The 21,815-nt window shown below is 36.5% G+C and overlaps 1 protein-coding gene across 1 annotated transcript in view; it reads right to left on the reverse strand.

The window, feature by feature from the left end:
• cdh13 (cadherin 13, H-cadherin (heart)) overlaps nt 1-21,815 on the reverse strand; it is a 338,039-nt gene that overhangs the window by 219,565 nt on the left and 96,659 nt on the right. The window lies entirely within an intron of this gene.

A 21,815-nucleotide genomic window follows, 5' to 3' on the forward strand; every position in this document is an offset into this window, starting at 1 on the left:
GTAGTTATCAACAGCAGTTAATGTGGCATCTAGATTTATTATCTTAATGGATACACAGCTTGTTAATGTATAACATCAGCAACGACATGACGTTTACACAGTGACCTCAAACCTGGATGGCTTGGCATGTTTCCGTTCTGACCTTCTGTTAACTAGTGAAACTAATTATCATGGCATGTATCATGGCATGTACAATTGGAAAGCTGAACCCTCCTCACCTGACATTAGTACCCGACTAATGCTCTTGTGGCTGAATGAGCACAAATCATCACAACCACACTCCAAAATCTAGAGGAAAGCCTTCCCAGAAGACTGGAGGTTATTATAACAGGGGGACTGAATCTGTAATGAGCTGTTCAACAAGCACGTGGGTGTGATGGTCAGGTGTCTACAAACATTTGGCCATATAGTGTATTTTTTGCCATATCACCACCTGATGTGTAAGCCTACGCTCACCTGCACACAGAGGCACACACAGGCACACACATACAGACATGTCCTTTATTCCTGCTCTATCAGCCTGTCTTTCTTCCTTCATGCTCAGCCTTCTTCAATCGCTTTTGCTATCCCTCTGTCTATTTCTTTAATGTCTCCTCTCTCTTGTCTCTGGCACACCTGCCATCTCTCTCTATCATACTGGGGCTTGTGATTGCTGGTGTAATAGCAGCCATCTTTCTCAGGTCAGAGAGTAAATGGGGGTTCCAAGCACACAGACAAACAGACAGTTGCTGTTTCTCAGTTGCAGATGTGAGTGTGTGTGCGTGTGGTAAGCGTGTGTAACTTTAATAACTCTCTCCTCTATAAATTCACACAATTTTGCTCAATTTATATGCAGGGATATAGTATACCATAATATTGTCTCACATGCCTGGATAAATTTGTTCTGTTCTGAACCATAAAAGGTCACAGTCACAACTGTGTGAAAGAAGTGAGAAGTCTGTGTGTGTGATGTGCATACCAACAATCAAATAACTCCTAATGCTCACTGTAGATGTAGTCATAGGACTAGCATGAACTTTCGCATCAAAACCTAAAACACACCATGATCACATCCTTACAGATTCAGAATAAGCTCATTTTTTGTGAAAGGTTACAAATATTAAGGGTAGTGTTACGCATTGTGGACACTACATGCCTTTTAAAATCTCAGAATCTCTGTACTGCTCACACTACATGACTTGCGATCTGTTGTCGATGTAGCGGTGTGTGCACGAGGCTCATACACTGCATAATCTTTCACCTGGAGAAATCCCAGGCAAGGCATTTATGAAAATAAACACGATCTATAATGTGATATTTTCATCATTTTATTTTGTACAGAAACACAGGGAGAAATACAAGAAAAGATTTGGATGAAGGATTGGTTGGGGAGAGTATTGTCCATTGAGTATTGTCTGTTCTGCAAAGAGAACTGGAGGTGTTGTGCAAAGAATGATACCTAATTTTATACTGTGCGTCACCAGGAATCATGTGATATTTCTTTAATTTTTATTTTTGCTGTTCCAAACAATCATTTGGGTATAACATGCCAAGTAATTTTTTTTAGCAATTGTCATAATAATCATTATTGTGCTTATGATTGTTGGCCTCATCGGCTGCTGCTCGTCACTGTTTTTGCTACTTGTCTTAGAGGTGTTTACACTACAAAAATACATACTGCAACAGCTCACAGACTAAGACAATCATGTCGCAGACATTTGTTGTTGAGCGCCAAAATTATTCTGTGACAGGGAAATCGCATCTAAAATCGTGTAGTGTGCATTCAGCATTAGGGGTGTCGTTAGCATTCATATCTTTTCTTATTACCTTTATTCATATTATGAAATTGAAATTCAACCACATTGCCTCCATCACTCATTCAAATGTATGATGTTTAATGAGATCACTTTGACTTACAAATAATGGAAATTGCATTAAAAGTGTGCATTTAGTGTACATAAAGTGTGAGAACATTCTTCCAAGAAGTCTGTGGTATTTGGCAGAAGCAGCCTTGAGGATTTTTTGCCTCAATAAATCCCTTAAGCATGACAGATGTGTTCATTTCCTTTTCCATTACAACCTTTTAGATTTATTTCAATAACAAGAAACAGGATTCTGTGCGGCATGCAAATTGCAAGGCAAACGGTGTCAGACGGTTCAAAGACAGGCTGCGAGTGTTTGATGGCATTCTAATGTTGTCCGTGTGGCAGAGAGAAAGCGGCAGTAAAGCAAAGACGTTGCTGAGAGACGCTTTGATGTCGGACAACAACGGCTGAGTCCCTTCTTCCTCAGAGAAGTGGCAGAAAAAAAGCATTGCACCCGGCAAAGCAGCCGAACAAGAATATTCAGAAATCGTATTCAATATAGTAATGCACACTACCACACTCACTCTTAGTCTTTTTCCTCATAATCCAAACATTTAATATTTAACCAGAACACAGAGTTAACAGTACCACATTTCCACATTTCTGCATAATGCAATAAATAAAAGTGCTCACTTTTAGAAATTTTAATTTATTTTTCCTTATACTTTAGCCATGAATGATACTTGAGATTGGCAGGTATGAATTAATTTTTTTAATATTGCAATACCGCTAAAGTAGATCCAGTCAAAACTGTATTCACAGTTCTAAATCAATGCATCAATGTGACTTTTTTATACTTCACTCTGGCCTTCATTATCACACTGCTAAACCTGAGATCCTCAAGCCTTTTACCAGGGGAAAAAAACATACATAATCCAACTGTCAAAATATTTAGCACGTTATTTCAATGTGAATAATAATATTATGGCTATTTATTGAAGCTATAGAGTGTTTTACTCCAGAATTTTCTTTCCTACTGAATTATTCAGGTAGGGACTGAACTCGGTGAATTAAAGTGACAACAAATGACTACAAAACTCAATAATATATATAATAACTTTTTTATAATAATGGACTGTGATTTCTACCAAACAAACTTAAATTCCCTGTCTATGCATCACGGACCCTGGAGGCTACCAGATTGCACTTTGGCAAGCATGATGCTAAATGACAATAAGAAAAAAGAACTGTACAGATTGTTTTTAATGTATGGGAGAATGTCAGGCAGCAGTGTTATGTCACATTCACATGATTTGGGAGAATACAAGAGGACCATTTTTCCAATTTATAAGCTTTCAAATATCACAATTTCACTTATTAGCTAAAAATGGCGGTTGTAGTTTTAACATAACGTTAGCTAGCATTATTACATAGCTGTGTTTATTTTAGCATTTTAGCTCTTTTTTAAACTTAACAAGAACTGAAGTGTATGCTGCAATTCATTAGTTGAATTAATTACAAGGATGTTTGGCATGTTTATGTAGTCAGTTGCCTCACTTCTGCATCTGGCTGGAGACAATGTGACTGTCTGAAAGCTCCACAGATTTTGAATTCCCACTTAGAGGTCAATGTGACTTTGTAATTACAACTCAGAAGTCAATATTCCCAGTTGGAAGATACTAATTACAGTTATACTCATATGACATGAATGCAGCATTAGTGCTACAATACAACAAGGTTATCTGCACAAGCCCCTATGAAAACAAATGCATAATCATCTTTAAGGTAACTATAATTAAAGCCTAAGCTATTTTTCCCTAATAAATTGTTGTCATTTAATTCTTCGATTATTTGTCCTCACTTCTAAATATGTATAAAAGAATAATTGAATTGAAGCTACAGTATGTGGAAGTGCCCATAGCAACCATAGCATATGAGGGTAGGGGACTACAAAGGTAATTGATCTTTTTTTTTTTTCTAAATGATATGCTGTTTTCAAATAATTTAGTTATGAGTACGGAAAACATAATCACTGTTTTGTAAAATGCAGTAAGTGGCCATGGTTTAAACAAGATATCGCCTGCCTTGTTGTCAGGCGGCAGGGACAGACGCAAGCGCAGGTACACATAAGCTTTACAAAGCTTGCAGCAAATCCAATACGTAGGGCAAAATCAAGAACATGAAAAAGACTATGGTCAGGTGATCGGCAAAGGCAAAATACAAAGGCTTGGTATCGACTGGTAACAAAGACACAGAGCATATACTTTGCGGTGAACTGTGGGGTAACATGTATGTGTATATATACATATATATATATATATATGTATATATACATATATATATATAAAATAGCATAGTTCATTACTGAGTCCAGGTGTGTATGATCAGTAGGAAGTTGACTGTGAACGTGAAAGAGTGTGTGGGTGTTGTAGTTTGTGGGCCGCATTGTTCTCTGGGAGATGTAGTGTGACGCTGATTCCGGCATTGACATGACACTCATAAGTTATTTTATTTTATATCTCTTAAAAAACATGGAACTCAAACTATATCTAACAAAAAGGCCCATTAAGGGCCATTTTCATAATACTAGATACAGAATCAGAGAAATGCAACTGGGTAATTGGAATGGATATATGTGCAGAAGTCAATAAGACAAATATCCAAAGCCCAATCCATTGGCTAAGCATTTAACAACTCAACATGATGCCTCCCCAGATTGTTTGGATACGATGAGATAGGTTTAGAGTAGATCAGCTCTCAGCATGATTTCAGTCCATGTCTGATTCTTTTTCATTGCCAAACGAGAGATTATTTTATTTATTAATTAATTGATTTATTTTATTTTTTTTTGTGTACTGTGAGACCTCATTGGAGCTGTCACAGTTTTCTGCCCGGTGACTAATTGTCAAGCAGGTGCAAAGCAAAAGATGGGAAATCAGAATCCTAATCTAAAAGATACCACTGACTTTGTATCCACTGGTAACAGTTCGCCTCACTCCCACATGCCCTGCTTCAAAAGATAGACTGTAATGCAACATGACAACACATTGAATGGGGTCGTCCATGTATTCCTAGTGTATCCATGTATGCAATTGCCCTGGTGTGCCCCTTATCAGCTAAGCATTATGGCAAAGAAGATAGGAAAAAGAAAAACATGGTGCTCCAATGAGGTAAAGACACCTGGTGTACATCACTGAACCCAGTCGGTAAAGCTTTTACCTTGTGATTATTAAGCCCCTCATGGGATTTAGCTCAGCAGGGCTGATGCTTATGTGGCATTTAAAGAGACAGTGATGCTGATCAGATGTGCAGACAATGGTTTGAACAGATGGTTTTGACAGACCTCCAAACTGTAGCTGTTAACTGTCACTGTTTCATCTTACCTATGTGGAAATGTTAAAATACTGACGTTCCCACATAGCTCCAGTCTTTCATATAGGACTCCTCAGATCAGCCAGTACCCAAAAGTTTACCAGCATAGGCTTTCCTTCTTGAAAGAATGATATGAGGTAGCAGGGAGCACATGCCAGAGGCAACAGCTGATTTCTCCTATCATGAAGGTTTAAATCTGGCTTGTGAGACAAATATCACATTTCAGGCTCTACTAGAGCAAGAAGGAAAGCGATGCAGTATCATCCATATAGATTCCTATTCAGTTGGACGACCACAACTTATCTGTTTAAGCTACTGCAGTGCTGACACCTAAATGGACACCATGAGGAATAGCTCTCTCAGAACACCAGTTATTCACATATTCATGTTTAGGAAATAGAGTTGTAAACAACAGAAAGAACACTGTTTTTTATGCGAAGACAAGCACCTCATTTTTAGTGTACATGCATTTCCTCTAGAGAGGAGGCCTGTCTCAAGGAAGCACCTATATTCGAGTGAAAGATGATGAAATAGCCACAGAGTCTCTAAAGCTCCAACACAAGCATCGCCACTATCTTCTGCTCATGACTATTCCTCCATTTCTAACTGGAGTTACTGTATATTAATCTGCTTCTTCAATACATTATTGTTTCTACACTAACAACTTCAACATGGACTTGTATGGTGGGTGATTCATACAAACAAATTAAAAAGATGTAGAATTGTTGATAAGTTTTCTGTGAGGAGACATTTATTTAGCATAGTTGGAAGGAGTCTCTAGTGTTAGCACTTAACTTTAAGTTTTAGGATGGCAAAGTCTTCAGGACAGAGGACTTTGCAGTTTCTCAGTAACAAGAGAGAAAAATGAGAGACTGGTGAGAGAATGACCTTTTTATAGCTGTGATAACATATGTGATAACAGGAACTAACTAGTTTTGTGGACATTCCTCCACAATAATTGAATAAAGAGTATGATCTTTCAATTGATATAGGGTGGAATGGTGGTGCAGTGGGTAGCATTGCTGCCTCACCTCCAGGGTCCCTGGATGGATCCTAAGCTCGGGTTATTGCCTGTGAGGAGTTTCACATGTTGTGTCTGCATGGGTTTTCTCCCATCTCCCAAAAACATGGCAGTAGGTGGATTGGGTTCTCGAAATTGCCACTTGAATGTGTGCATGGTTAGCCTGATGTGTTGAAGTGTGTTCCCACCTTTCATCCAGTGTACGGGCAACGGATCATCCTTGACCCTGACCAGGATAGGGCGGTTACTGACAATCAATGAATAAATGATACTTCATACAAAATAGAGACAAATCCACACAGTACAATTATAATAGTTCTGACTGGTGGCTGCAGCTGTACTGTAAATCTAATTGATTATAATTGGCCTCTGAAAATCCCAACTGGCTTTACAGTCCATTTGGAACAGTTCAGCTGAATTCAGATAAATTCAAAAGAAACCATTAGCAACTATTTTATCCTTGTAGATTCAACATGCTTTGCTCGATTGGAGACAGTTGGAATTTTCCCTAAGGCTGGCTGACTGTAGGCTCTCTCTCTCTCTCTCTCTCTCTCTGTGCTGAATTCCTGTGGAGTTTTAGATCTTACAGTAGTGTGCACTGACATTCACAGTGGATGAGGAGAGAGGGGGGGGTCTATTGTTACTGATCCATCCAGATGTCGCTGAGCCAGAGTAGGCCTACAGATGCAGCAGTCAGCGGATGGATGAGCTCACCATGGTGCTGTAATACTCAACTGGACTAATGGGTTAGCAGAGCAAACCTAAGCCCTACAGAACATGAAGCTAACTCACAAGTTTCACTTACATTCAGGAAGTGATACAAAGGATCCTACACGATCTGATGGCAGCCTAGGCTTTGATCAGGCTCTAGGCTCTGTCTAACTAATTTCAATTCAGGGGGCTTTTTGCGTATATATATCCTCGTATGTCTATAGATATATCCTTTGCGCATAGATCTTCATATGAGTACAGTTTGGTATTACTATTTCCCAAACCTCTTCTTGTTCAAAGTCAGATGCTAATAAATAGAAATAATGAGTATAAACATACAACATTATAGTCTGGGCCTCAAGAGGTTATTATAAACTGTTTACTGTTATTGATAAGCACACCTTGAAATCATTACAGATGAGTTTATAACAGATTCCTATTTTCCTACAAAGTTGAATAGAAGGATATGACAAATGAGGTCCCTTGAGGACACTGATATGATTTTTGTACTGACTAGGACAGGGACGTCAAACAGCATTTCACATCAGTACTTTTGTGAGAATTTTGTGAGTAGGGGCATTATATATATATTATTACCTATTATTGCATATATGTGTAATAATATTTATTATTCCGATTATAATAAAAGGTTTCTTGCGTAATCTTATTGGATACCAGCTTCTCCTGCAGCAACTACTTGCCAGATAGCTACACTATAAGCACAGAGATATGGTGGTGAGAGCCACTGAAGTAGATGCTGAAGTTTACTTCAAAAGATCAGGATTTATAATATAAGGTGTAATTTTTCCCTATTATTACTTATACATGTTATTTTGGGTCACTGGAGGACTAGTTATTAGGCCTCAGCGCTCTCACCGCCACGGCCTGGATTCGATTCCTGATCAGGGAACTGACCCCAGCCACTGGGATTGCACATGACAGTGCACTTCCAGTGTGGGTCCCAAGCCCGGATAAAGTTAGGGAGGGTTGCATCAGGAAGGGCATCCAGCGTAAAAACTGTGCCAAATCAAATATGCGGACCATTGATCTGCTGTGGCGACCCCTAATGGGAACAACAACAGAAACAAGAAGAAGATTAACATGTTATTTTAATCTTTATCCACTATGACAGTGGAACTGTCATAAAGGTATTTTATGGCAATGTTATTAATATGGAAAGATTGTTTCCTCATTCCACCAAAATTAATTTCTGGTTACTGCCAGCACAACACATGAAATGCTTCTGAATCATTTTTAGACACAAGTATGATTTATATTAAGTTCAGCACACAGAAGGTCGATTTTAACCCACAATTCAGAAGGTCAAGCCAGCCACGGTAAAAACTGGAGTGGTTTACTCCTACTACTAATGGTAACTACTCTTTGGATATTTTAAAAAGCTGAAAAAAGGCTATTGCTTGTCGGTTTTAGTTAAGCAGCATGAGAAGGGTTCGCATATGCTGTACAGTGTGCTACGGATCTGCTGTGAATTGTGGATCTTGTGAAAATGTTGAGCAGTAGTGTAGGCATACTGCGGGCCATTTCACTATTATTTTTTCCAAGTTCACAACACAAGGCCTGCGGGCCAAATCCTGCCCACAGCCTCATTTCATCTGGCCCACGGGCCTTGTCTTGTGGACTAGGAGGATTATATGATCCTAGCCTTTATAACTCATATTTGTGTCTCTCGGCCTTTGCCCTCAGTGCACTATTAATGGTTCTCATCTCTATAACTATCTGTAACTATAAGAATCTGGTCAATAAACCCAGTAAGAATGACTTTACACTGTGGTGTAATGCACACCCTCTCCTGGCTTGTTGAGTTATTTTAGTGTTGTTTTAAAGTAGTACTAAGGACTACACGTGCAATATATTAATGCTTTTGTAGGTTATTTAAAATGTATATAATGAATTTAAAGTTGTTTTTGTTGTATTGTGATAATGTGAAATACATTTAGCACTACGATAGAACTAAGGAAAAAAAATTGCGAGTGTATTGTCTGGTCCTGAATGATCTGCATGTGGACAAGTGCGTAGATTGCAGTACTAACAAAAGAAATCATTTCAAAATAGACATAAAAGTTGCAATAATAAGCTTTCTGCAGAAGATTTTCACTGTACAAACTCTAACTCCAACTAAAATGTTATGAGTAAGTGAGTCAGGTGAGTTCAGAAGCATTTTCACCAGGCTGTGAACAACCCACATGTAAAAAGAATTCAAGAAACTGGATTTAATTAATTTTTTTTCTGCGCAGTAAAAATATTGGATTAGGATCCAGGGACAATCAATGAAAAGACCAATATAATGACTGTGTAATGCACAACAGACCATATTTAGAGTTTAGTTATGTGTGCAGAGTGAGGAAATTGCACACATCAGTCACTCATTATAAGATTCACACTTTCTGTCACTGTCAATGCAGAATATTAGGCTACTTCTAGTTCATGGTGCTAAACCTAGGATATGCTGTATCACATGCTATCTTGAAGGCTGGCAGGCAGTTATTGTGGATGGAACTCGTATTGTTACTTTGAGAAATCTGCACAGTTTACATGATGTCACAAGTCCTCTCAGTACGTGGCATACTTTCTCGCACTATATGCATTGCTTGGACTCTTATTGTGACATTGTTTGTTTTCTTTTGCTGGTCTTGTTTCCACTCTTATTTGTCGTTGGTTGGTTTAGACTTCGATTAGCCTGATATTTATACCCTTTTGTGCTATTTTACACATGATTAACATGATTATCACAACTAAAATCCTTTTCGCTTCCTGTTCATGACAATCAGCCTTAATATATTCACAACATATTAGCCAATTGTTACATGAAATATTTATTTGAATCTTTTCTTACTTTTCATTCGTATATTATCTTATTAATCCAAAATGTATTTTTTAATTGCATTTTGCTTTTATGCTACATCTTACTTACAATTAACAGCAAAGGGAAAAATGCAATCTGCTTCTTCAGTTGGCATTTTCTTTTCCTTCCCCTGAAGTTTTTCTGGTTTAAATGAAAGTTCTTGTTTATAAAGGCAATAGTCTAGACACAGCAGAAACACTCATGTACCAACACCTCTATGCAAGAAAATCTCTAAGGTAAATTTGGGGGCACCCAGAAACTTCTGAATATGAATACGGTACAAGTCTGAAAACTTTTCCAGGATAAATATAGTCATCTTTGAACACAAGTTGCCAACCTATGTCTTCAACTCTGAATACAACCCAAAGTGAAAAATATACTGATGAATGAACTCGATGAATGAAGAGGTTCATGTAAGAATTTAAACAAGTGTGTGGACAGTGAGTCGAAGTAGAAGTGTTTGAGTGGTGATCTCGTCCATAAAACAAATAGGCCGTAAAGGAATCCCAGACAAAGCTCTTATGCTGTTCTATATATATGCTATGCAATAAGCATTTAAAATCTTATAAATTTGCATCCAGATCGAGGCAGAAAGTGGACTGCACTTCACATTGATATGGTCATTACTTACAGTCATACAGGCCTGCTGTACACATGCACTAAGCCATGCAAGTGAACAGCTATTGGACAGTGTAGCACATGAATGCCCTACTAATGTGCGGTATCTAACAGTACTTGCTTAAACAATAATATAATCTCTCTAATGTTAGATAAAATGGCATTTGGGTACTCATTAGCTTGATGAGTTGAGTGTGTGAATATTATAATGAGAAAAAGTATTTTTGACCTTTTTTGAAGGAAATTACAATTTTGGATAGCAAAGCATATTCCATTTAATTTCATGGTTGAATCTCATAATAGGTTAATGCTCTTAAAAGCCTAATGTTTTTAATGCTTTTAGTGTATTACCTTAACACAAACAGAAAGTAATAGATCAGGCTTGAATAGAAACACTCTAACTAACAAGGCTCTTTAGCTACAAATGATACTTGTACCATTGTTAAAGTGGGTTTGTGTGATTTGATTACCCATGACAACAACAGCAACAACTACAACAACAAGAGTAAAAATATTTATACTACTATTACTATTACTACTACTACTACTACTAATAATAATAATAATAACAATAATAATAACAATAATAATATGGCATTTGTTAGAAAAGTGGGTTTCTTACTGAAAATGAAAAAAATAAATACATAAAAAACAAATAAAATATAAGGATTAATAATAAAATTGTCAAAATTGTCAATTGTCTGAAGAACATGGGGATATTAAAGTATAAGACAATTCTGAATTTAATTATCCACTTCGTTCATCTTCAGTATCCACTTGAACCTGGACAGGGTCACAGTGGATCCAGAGGAAGACTGATGGAGGGAATACACCCTGGATGGGAAGCCTGTCCATCGCCAAGCACCATACACACATATTCACACGCTCATTCACACCTAGGGGCAATATAGTCGGGGGAGGAAAAAGAAGAGCCCAGGGGTAACTTGCACAGACATAGGAAGAACATGGAAAACTCAAAAGAGACTGATTGCTTCTGAGATGCAGAAATTTCCCAAGAGAAATTTTCTTTCTACAAACATGTCACTGTATACTGTACCAGAGGTGTCAGCACTGCTAACAAGAAAATCCTAGCAGGAAGAGAGAAGAATCAGAATTTTACCACAAAAAAAAGTATACCTGTGTATGGGCCAGCTTTGTGATGGCTTTCATGAACTGAGATACATGTTTCTCTTTTACATGCACCTTAACCACATCTTGGTTATCTTCAAATTGTAAAAAGGGAGTAAACTGCATTTAGATTCCTGTGGTGCAGGAGCATCATGGACATTTTGATAGCTGGTATCTGATTACAATCTGAATTGAAATGGAATTGATTAGGCTTAGGCATAACACAGCTATCCAACATCTTGATCAAATCCTGACATTCACTGTGTGATCATGCGTGAAATCATATTTAACAGGTAAGGTTTAAAACATCTTCAGGCAGACTGACTGCATGTACTGCATTGGTTAAACTGACTTCTTATACAGCAGGACATTTACGGGAAGACAGCCTAGGAAAGATTACTATGTAAAAATAAGACATTTTCACATTGTTTTGGTGAAATCTATTTATGATTTCTTAAAGTTGAGGTGCCAAGGTATGCTATAGACATTTCAGCTGTTTGCACGAAATTTAGCCACAATGGTATCTGACAGGATTTCCCAGGCAACAATACAAATAATTTATGCTGTTCAGAGCTTTTCTTCAGTTAAACAGCTCTGCCATAGCAATAGAAGTTTATAATGGTTTCTTTCACCTCAAATATAATCTCTAGCACTGCTCACTGTTTGGACAAGATGAGAGGTACATGCGAAGGCTGCATTACTGGCAGAACCTAGCCATCTTATTCCTCACAGAGCCAACGATCGATCTAAGGACAGACTGGGTGGAGCCCTGCTCCTTTCTCTTGACTCTGTTACTGATACAATCTATGGGCAGGTAGGAGATGGTGTAAAGATATGCTGGGGTGAAACACATCAGGTGAAACACATCACCTTAAACAGATTTATGTTCCCAGAACAGGGTGAAGTTGTCTATAAATATTTACCTCGCAAGCAGCAGACATAGTGATATGCAGTGATATGCAGTACCGTATGGCAACAAATCCATGAAAGGTAATGCAGTGTGAACATTGTTTCTCTATGCTGATAAAAGGAAAACCTACACTAAGGAATTATTATTAATATATTGTATAGTATTTCACATTATTTGATCTTTATGCTGAAAAATAGAATTAAATAAAATTTCATCCACATTGTTATAATTTCATTCTACAGTGTGGCAAAACTAAATACAGCCCATGTACCTTAAGAACCTCACTGCATAGCGGCAAATGATGCTCATTATTTTAATCAACACTGCAGGAATCATGCCAAAATATAATAGAATATAGCTATGGATAGGAGGAGGGTGATGCATGGTTCAATAACTAGTCAGTAACAGAGAACAAGTTAGTTTGTGTTTTAAAGTTTGTCAAACAAACCTCAAAATATGTATTCACAAAGAGGTTAGTATAGACATTAATGACCTGCTGCATGAAACTGCAGGTAGGCTGAAGTAAGAGGCGAGTACAAAAAAATTTGCTCAAGTCATCTGGAACAGCTCCAGGCATCAGTGGTACAAGGACAAGCAGGACGTTTGAAAATATGTGCTTGATGGCCAATTGATGGCCAGGCCTTCTACTGTGGCTCAAATGCAATACAGCCATGGTACATCTTATGTAATGCAGCATTCCTTTATTTAAAAGTAAATCCCAGCTGTCTTTCAGTATACGGAGCAATTGTAGTGAGGCTTGCTTTCTGTTTTACAAAGACCATTAAGGAAAAGCAAAGCTGTGTATGTGATCTTGTAATCATTAGTGCCAGGAAAACACATGGTTTTCATTATCCTATTTCTCAGTTGTCTGATTATTAAGTGTTGAAAAAGGGTACGTGCACACTGCACACATCATCATCTGTTCCCCACCTTCGACTTGCCACTTGACATGCATTGCATTATCGCCTACGGCATGTGAAACTTCAGAGCTGTGTCTGTTTTAAGAACGATTTACAAATGAGCCTTTTTCAATCACGAACGTGTGGATTTCAAATATACATTGCTTTTATTTCTGTTGCCTTGATTGAGTTAACATGTTATTCTATTCTTTACTTTGCAGGTCAGCTTTGAACTCACCAAGAGCTTCGATAGTGTGAACTTCAATTGTAGACTGACTTACAAACAACCAGAATGGCGTCATACATAACAGATAATGCTATATAATGCTATAAACAATGTTCTGTGCATACATTTAATTGAGGAAGAACACAGGATACACAGATCTATCTACAGAGAACATAATTTACAGTCGAACAGCAAAACCTTTCCCCCCAAGTCACCACTGGTCAGCACTACCTGGCTGATGTATCTAATTTGCATACAGTTGAATCCAACTCAAAGTTTTTTGCCACACTGTGAGGGTCTCCATACAATCTCATGCATTTTTACTCAAAATGAATGGGCATGAAACATTGGATGCCAAATCCAAAATCAGCGTTAACATACCGTAAAAAGAGGTTTGGGTTTGAACAACCACAGGAGCAGTGAAATATCTTCACATCTTGCTCACAGGTCAATATGTGGGTGATGGCAACACTTGCTGCAACCAGGCTATGAAAAGCTGTAGTTGTTGCTTGTACTTAGAGCTGTAAGATTCAGAAGCCAGAGTGCCAGAATTCCTAAATGGCTGGGTGACCATTGGGAAGAGATGTAGTGTTCACCAAGAATCACGATCTGTTCACCAAGAATCACCATCTTTTAAAGGAAGAGGCTATTTGACCTACTTTATTTTATTCACCACTGTTTCAAACAACACTTGCTTCTAAAGACATGGTACCATCATGACTATAAATAAACCAGTGATTTTTGGGGTATTACAGTTTAATTAACATATACCATTTTTATGTTATGATAACCTAGTCAAAAATCATGGTTATCATGATATTAATCCATACCTCTATATAGGGTCGTCTGGAGCTTATCCCAAGGGACTCAGGACAAAAGGCAGGGGACACCCTAGATAGTGTGCCAACACATTGCAGGGCACAATCGCACACAAGTTGGAAGAGCAATTCAGCCTACAATGCATGTCTTTGGAGGAAACCCCAGAGCACAGGGAGAACCCCAACCCCAGAGGTGTGAGGCAACAGTGCTAACCACTAAGCCACTGTGTCCCCCATGATATTATCTGTTCATATCATTATCTGTTCTAGGAACACAATATATTGCCAAAAAATAAGAAGCATTGCTTGTCTGACAAGTCCTTCTAAAGGTTGTCTACATTTTATTGTTCTGTGTTTTAATCTCAGCCAATATTTGGTTTTGTTTGGTTTTGATGGGAGACAAAACTACATAATTACTTTTCTCACAGGATATAACAGAATCTTTACCAACATGTCAATCCAGATGGGAACTATATTACCTTATTTCTATTGGTCATTTTATAGAAGGCAAAATACAGCATAGTCTTCTCTGATATGTACACACGCAGTCCATAAAAAATTACTGACATGATGGAGTCAGACAGGATTCAAATCCCAGAGACACTCTGGTAAAAATTAAATTACCCCACCTCCACATTTAAAACTAATCCAATCCAAAAAGGATGTTAAAAGATATTTTTGGGACAACACGTCCATAAAATGGTTTATATTATCAGTATTTATCACTTTGTCATTATAAGATGCTATCGAGCGTGGCTGCGAGGAAGAGCAGTGAGCCAAAAAAATTCATTTTAATCAGTATTTTGGAAAAGTCAACATTGAGGTAACCACCCAATTATACACTGTGACTAACTTTGAAACTGTAAAAAATGTAGTGAGTTTATTTTTGGTCTGTAAAACATGCATCACAGTTACAAACATTTTGTTTTGGAATTAAATGCATGGGGGTCTGTATGCCCATACACCACCTAGGTCTACAAAATATGGAAAAATGGAGTATATTGGAGTGAAAGTGAGATGAAAGTGAGATCTTCCATTCCTAAATCTTTTTTTCCCTGCTCAAAGATATTCAACTCCTCAACGGATCACCAGTTTTAGAACAACAAAATCACTAAACAGTGTTGGACCTTCCAGGACCGCAGTTTAGACACTGCTGCTGTAATAAATATGGTAAGTAATGCAGTAAGAATGTGCTGATCAGTCGCTCTGAAACATTACCATCTGGACTCAAGATTGGAGTGAATAAAGCCAAATGCTAAATTACTATAAAGAAAAGAAGAGCTAGAGAAGAAGATATTTGAGCATTTTATTATACTTTATGAAGAATACTTGCTTTAATTTGTAGAAGATTATTTCAACTAATTGTGAGTGCTCATGGATGTATAAGACGTCAGTGATGTAGAAACAAAAATGTAGTAATTTGGCACACCAACATTAATAAATCAAACATTCAGCACAGCCAAGTACGAGGATAAACATTTCATGACATGTCAGTGTCTAGCATCTCCAAACGTCTTCACATAAGGCTTTGATGACAGCCTTTGTTTGCTGGGTTTTAAATGTGCTTATGCTAAAAATGTCTTTGCTGTAAATCAGTAGGCATATGCTGAACAACTGATTATCTACAACTACAGCATGTCACTCAGACACGGACTAAAAGAAAGAGCGATAGTAGGTGGAGCAGCTGTTTCCAAATCGCAATCAGGAAGTTGTGTTCCTCAGAATTTAAATATAGCCCTCTCGAAAAGTAACTCTGTGTATGGCTTGAGGAAAATTATGCTACTGCATAAATACAAAAATACAAGAAGAAATAATTACCGAGTGTATCTTGAGAGAAGATTATTTTCCAACAAATAATTCAACATTGGAGTATTTTGGAATTTGTATGTTCACATATACACTCCACTTATTAGTAACACCTGTACTCCTGTTCATTCATGCAATTATCCAATCAGCCAATCATATGGCAGCAACCAAATACATAAAATCATGCAGATGCAGGTCAAAAACTTCAGCTAATGTTCACATCAAACATCAGAATGGGGGAAAATGGCATCTCAATGGCTGCTGGGGCCAGATGGGCTGGTTTGAATGTTTCATAACCTGCTGATCTGGGATTTTCACGCACAACAGTCTCTATAGTTTACACAGAATAGTTTGAAAAACAAAACAAAAAAACATCCAGTGAGCTGCAGTTCTGCGGGTGGAAAATCTTGTTGATGAGAGAGGTCAGAGGAGAATGGTCAAACTGATTCGAGCTGACAAGAAGTCTACAGTACCTCAAATAATCATTCTTTACAACTGTGTTGAGCAGAAAAGCAACTCAGAACACACAACATGTCAACCCTTGAGTCAGATCGGCTACAACAGCAGAAGGTCACATCCAGTTCCTCTTCTGTCAGCCAAGAACAGGAATCTGAGGCTATAGTGGGTGCAGGTTCACCCAAATACTGCGCCCTGTGCAGTTTCAGTTATATATTTATATATCATGCGCAACCTCTAATTAAAGTTAATATGAACTAAACAAAGGGAGGTTTATGTTGGAAAAACAAAAGAAATTTAGTCTGCCCTTTTCCCTGATAGCCCAATGAATACTACTAAAAAGGCCCTGGCATCTGAACACATAATTTCTTTTCAGCTGACAGAATATTAATTGGATAATTACTAAGACAACTGGTCTCTAAGTGTGTATTTAACAGATGAATGGTTAGCTAAAAACTGTTAATGTCCAAATGTCAGCGCTGAAGTCTTATCTGCACACGATCACTCTGAATATTGTAGAATAAACTGTTTGACTCGAATTGAAATATAGTCTTTAATTAACATGTTCTTTTTCTGAATTCAGCCTCATAATAATATCCTACTTTTGTTACAATCAAACACATAAATGCCAATGATAAGCCAGATTTCACGCCCTATACTTTTACACTTAAATCAGTTAATGGGTTAATTATGCCACTGTATATACCCAAAACGTGTGTGATATGTACAGGTGAATGGAAGGGTTATGCTATTCTTATTTTTACATTATTCTCATTATTGTTTAGTTATAAAACACATTAAATTTTGGTTGGAATGACTGATGACTGGCTTGACAACAAAACCTGAGGAAGCCTAATAACCATTATTGTGACTTGGCACCTGCAGTCTGTTCATTTTCTGTCCGGAACACTTCACAGCGAGCGTTTACTCTGGGAGGATTAGCATGGCTTCATGTACATGAGCTAAACAAAGTTGAAGTGCTGGTATTTTTCTGAAAATTGAGCAACTGTGATAATTCTAAGGACCACCTGTAATTTTATCACAACATCTTGCAGTCTGAAATTTAATGACTCACTGATGACTGCAAGAACTGTAAGCTAAATTTGTGCTGGAAATAAGGAGCAATTTCTCTGGGTCCAGAAATAATGTTTTTGATAAGTGTTACTGTGAACAGCCAGAGGGGGAAAATGCTTAAGTAAATTGCTTTTTGTTAATAATATGAATCAAATGGTTAAGGATTTGTACTTTAAAGTTTAAAAAATTTAAAATGTGTATTCTCCTCAGTTACAGACTCATGAATATTTTTTCCTTTTGCCTGCTGCCCAAGTCAATCATTCATAATTTTGTTTATTTTAACCTTTATTTATCACATCTATAATATATATATATATATATATATATATATATATATATATATTTGTATATATATTTGTATATATATATATATATATATATATATATATATATATATATTTTTTTTTTTTTTTTTTTTTTTTTTTTTTTTTTTGTTATATATATATTATATATATTTGTATTTGAAGTCAGGACATTTTTTACATTTGCAAATTCATAACTCAGGGGAAGGTTTTTTATTCCTTGTTTATCACACTTGTTTGTTAGAATTTGTACAATTTTTCATAAGATCAGGTTCTTGCTTTCATTAAAGTAACTGTATATATATATACATACAGTTACTTTAATGAAAGCAAGAACCTGATCTTATGAAAAATTGTACAAATTCTAACAAACAAGTGTGATATAGTTGGATTTTGTTAAATTTAATATGAAAGAAATAATGAATTTTCACAGGAATAAAAAAACCTTCCCCTGAGTTATGAATTTGCAAATGTAAAAAATGTCCTGACTTCAAATACAAATCAAATTATTTATTTTACTGGTTTAAATAATTTAGTCTAGCTACTTGCATTTTAATTGAGCAAAGGTTTTTGACAATACCCATATTTTTACTTACTCTATAATCTGTCTGCGCTTTTATAATTAATAACTTGTAGAATTTTGTATAAACTGTATATTTTCCCATGTACAAGAGTAAATACACTAGCCATCCACTTTATTAGGAACACCTTTACACCTGCACATCAATGCAGTTATCTAATCAGCCAATCATGTGGCAGCAGCGCAATGCAAAAAATCATGCAGATACAGGTCAAGAGCTTCAGTTAAAGTTCACATCAAACGTAAAAATGGGGAAAATGTGTGATCTCAGTGATTAACTATGGCATGGTTGTTGGTGCCAGATGGACTGGTTTGAGTGCTTTTCTGCTCACCACGGTTATAAAGAGTGCTTATTTGAGTTACAATATCCTTCCTGACAGCTCAAACCAGTCTGGGCATTCTTCTCTGATCTCTCTCATCAACAAGGTGTTTCAGCCTGCAGACCCTCCACTTGCAGGAAGTCAAACTCTAGAGACTATTGTGTGAAAATCTCAGGAGATCAGCAGTTTCTGAAATACTCAGACCAGCCCATCTCACACCAACAACCATGCCAAAGTATGTAACTGGCCTTTATGATATACAGTATCTTTAACCTCTTTAATTTAGAGCTATAATCAGACTTCTACTTACCTATGGTATATAAGGAAATGCTATGAGAAGTGTAAACATTACAATACTCACACCTTTTGCTCGGTAGCAAGTAAAGAAACATTTGGGCATTCTCTATCTCTATTACCTTTTTTTCCTTGTTAATTTCTGGTAAACATTCTGTCTCAATTTCATTTGCTGTGGTTTAACTGAGGATATTTTTTCAGAGTCAGCCATTTTAATAATAGCTATTGTACTCCTGCACATTTACAGTATTTAAACACAATGAGACAGGTGATATGATCAAACGAGAAGACCATCCAACTACTACACCTTCTTTTTATATTCAATTCTGCCCAAACATTCTGTGCCTGTAAATATTTGAATGGGTCTAATGTCATAATGATAGGGAGTTGAGTCTGTGTTCAAAGTAGAAATACTGTATATACAAAGGAAATAAATGACAACAATCATTTATCATAGATCCCTGTGTTATTCTACTTCAGTACATCTCCCACAAAAGAGTGATATATATATATATATATATATATATATATATATATATATATATATATATATATATACACACCCATATATATATGTATATATGTATGCATGAATGTGTGTGTATGTTTGTGTGTGGCGTTTACGATGAATAAATAAGCGTCTTTCTTCCTGCAGATGATCATTATTTCTCTGCATTTCTCTCAACAGGTCAGAGAGACATGTCTCAGCCAGGCACACATAAATCCACTCACCCACACACACGAAGACACATATAGCCTCATTTATTCAACAGCACTGTGCACTAATTATGGGTCCCAGTACAGATATCCACAGGTGACACGTAAAGCCGTTTGCATACATGGGAAATGCACCAGTGCATATGACTTACAGCAAGCCAAGAGCAAAAAATAACATGTACAGCCAGAATGCTGTTTATATTTTCTCTTAACGCAGATGAGGCCATTCAAATGTTATCTTTAATCAATACATTAGTGCATCAGTCCCAACCTGGCTGCAAAATGAAATCATTTCTTATCTAAAGAACTAACCAATAGTTCCCAAACATCTTAATGTGAGCCATACATTTTGCGGTTGCTCTGGAGATCATGCTCCTCTCAGATTTTGACACTGTTCATCAGTAAAAATGGACAAATTTCCCCATCCATCTACCTCTGCTAAACAAACTAGCATTGTGTCTTAAATCTCATACTTTTCTAGACTATTATTCTAGACCGTTGGAAAGGTCTGTTTTGCATACCAGTCATTTCCTAGATTAGTAAACACTTTTGAATGTAAGGTCAGAGTTAACGATTTGAGACACAGCCTATGACAGTAATCACGACGGATGTGGAAAGTTTCATGAGGGACAAAGCTCATCGTTCTGTTTAACAATGCTCTGCATAAAAACGCTAAACATTTATCGTTCGGATTGGAAACCTGACACACTGGGATATTTGATACTTACATAGCATCTAATGAGTGCCATATTTAAGTTTTCCGGATGTAAATAAGATAAGCAGCGAGTATGTGAACAATGCCGCTTACATTGCTGCTGATTCTGCACACATATTCATGTGCCAAGTGCAAAACAAACCCCTCTGCTTGATGTTGGGTCGTATCACACCATCCTAGAGTTGGATTTTTTTCCCGATAACAACACAAAACATCCCACTCAACTGGTAAGTCACTGCAAGGAATATTCACTTGTTATACTCACATATGTTACTTAGTAATTCAAATGTTACAGTAGTCCTATATTATAAATCTGGAATCAAAACAATTGCAGGGTGGTCAAGACTTGGAGTTGCAGAAAATTCATAATGTGCATTTGGGGTTGTAATACACTTTACAACAATGTGTATTATGCATTAGAGATTGCTAACACAATGCATTACAAGTAATGTTTACAATCATGCCAATGCCTCCCTCAGATATATATATATATATATATATATATATATATATATATATATATATATATATATAAATATATATAGATAGATAGATAGATAGATAGATATAGATATATAGGACATGTATGTTTACATTACTGAGATGCAAATATTAAACCACATTTATTATTATTTTCACATTTGTATGTGAACCATATTAAACAATTAAAAAAACAAACCTCCAGCATTTCTAATGAAACACAGCATTTCTGATATTTTCTTTCTCGCACACAGTCATAGACTACTCCGATAACTTCTTTTATTAACAAACTTAAATAATACTAATTATACCACAGTGCTGGAGAATTCTCAAGTCTGACTGGTCAGAAGGTGTTGAATAATTTCATATTACAACACAGATCTAACAACTGAGCTAGTTGCAAAATAAATTACAGGTTTATATCAATGTGCTCAGTCATTCGAATACATTCTTGTTTCTATAGTAACTATTACACATGGATTTTTATGGCAAACACTCCACATAATCTAAGTCAAGCAATAAATTCATTTTAAGTGTTGTACTTTAACAAAAAATAGTTGAATTGGTTAAGCTTTCTATAAGAAGGTGTTTAGTGTTCTCCCACCAATTTGATTTACTTGAGCAATTATGTTGTATGATTTTCTGAAAAAAATGCCTTATAATTCATTATGTTAAATGGTCCCTATAATTTTTATTATTTTTATATTTTTTTAATTTTTTT

This window comes from Pangasianodon hypophthalmus, chromosome 6 (genome assembly GCF_027358585.1).
Source record: "Pangasianodon hypophthalmus isolate fPanHyp1 chromosome 6, fPanHyp1.pri, whole genome shotgun sequence".
Lineage (NCBI taxonomy): Eukaryota > Metazoa > Chordata > Actinopteri > Siluriformes > Pangasiidae > Pangasianodon > Pangasianodon hypophthalmus.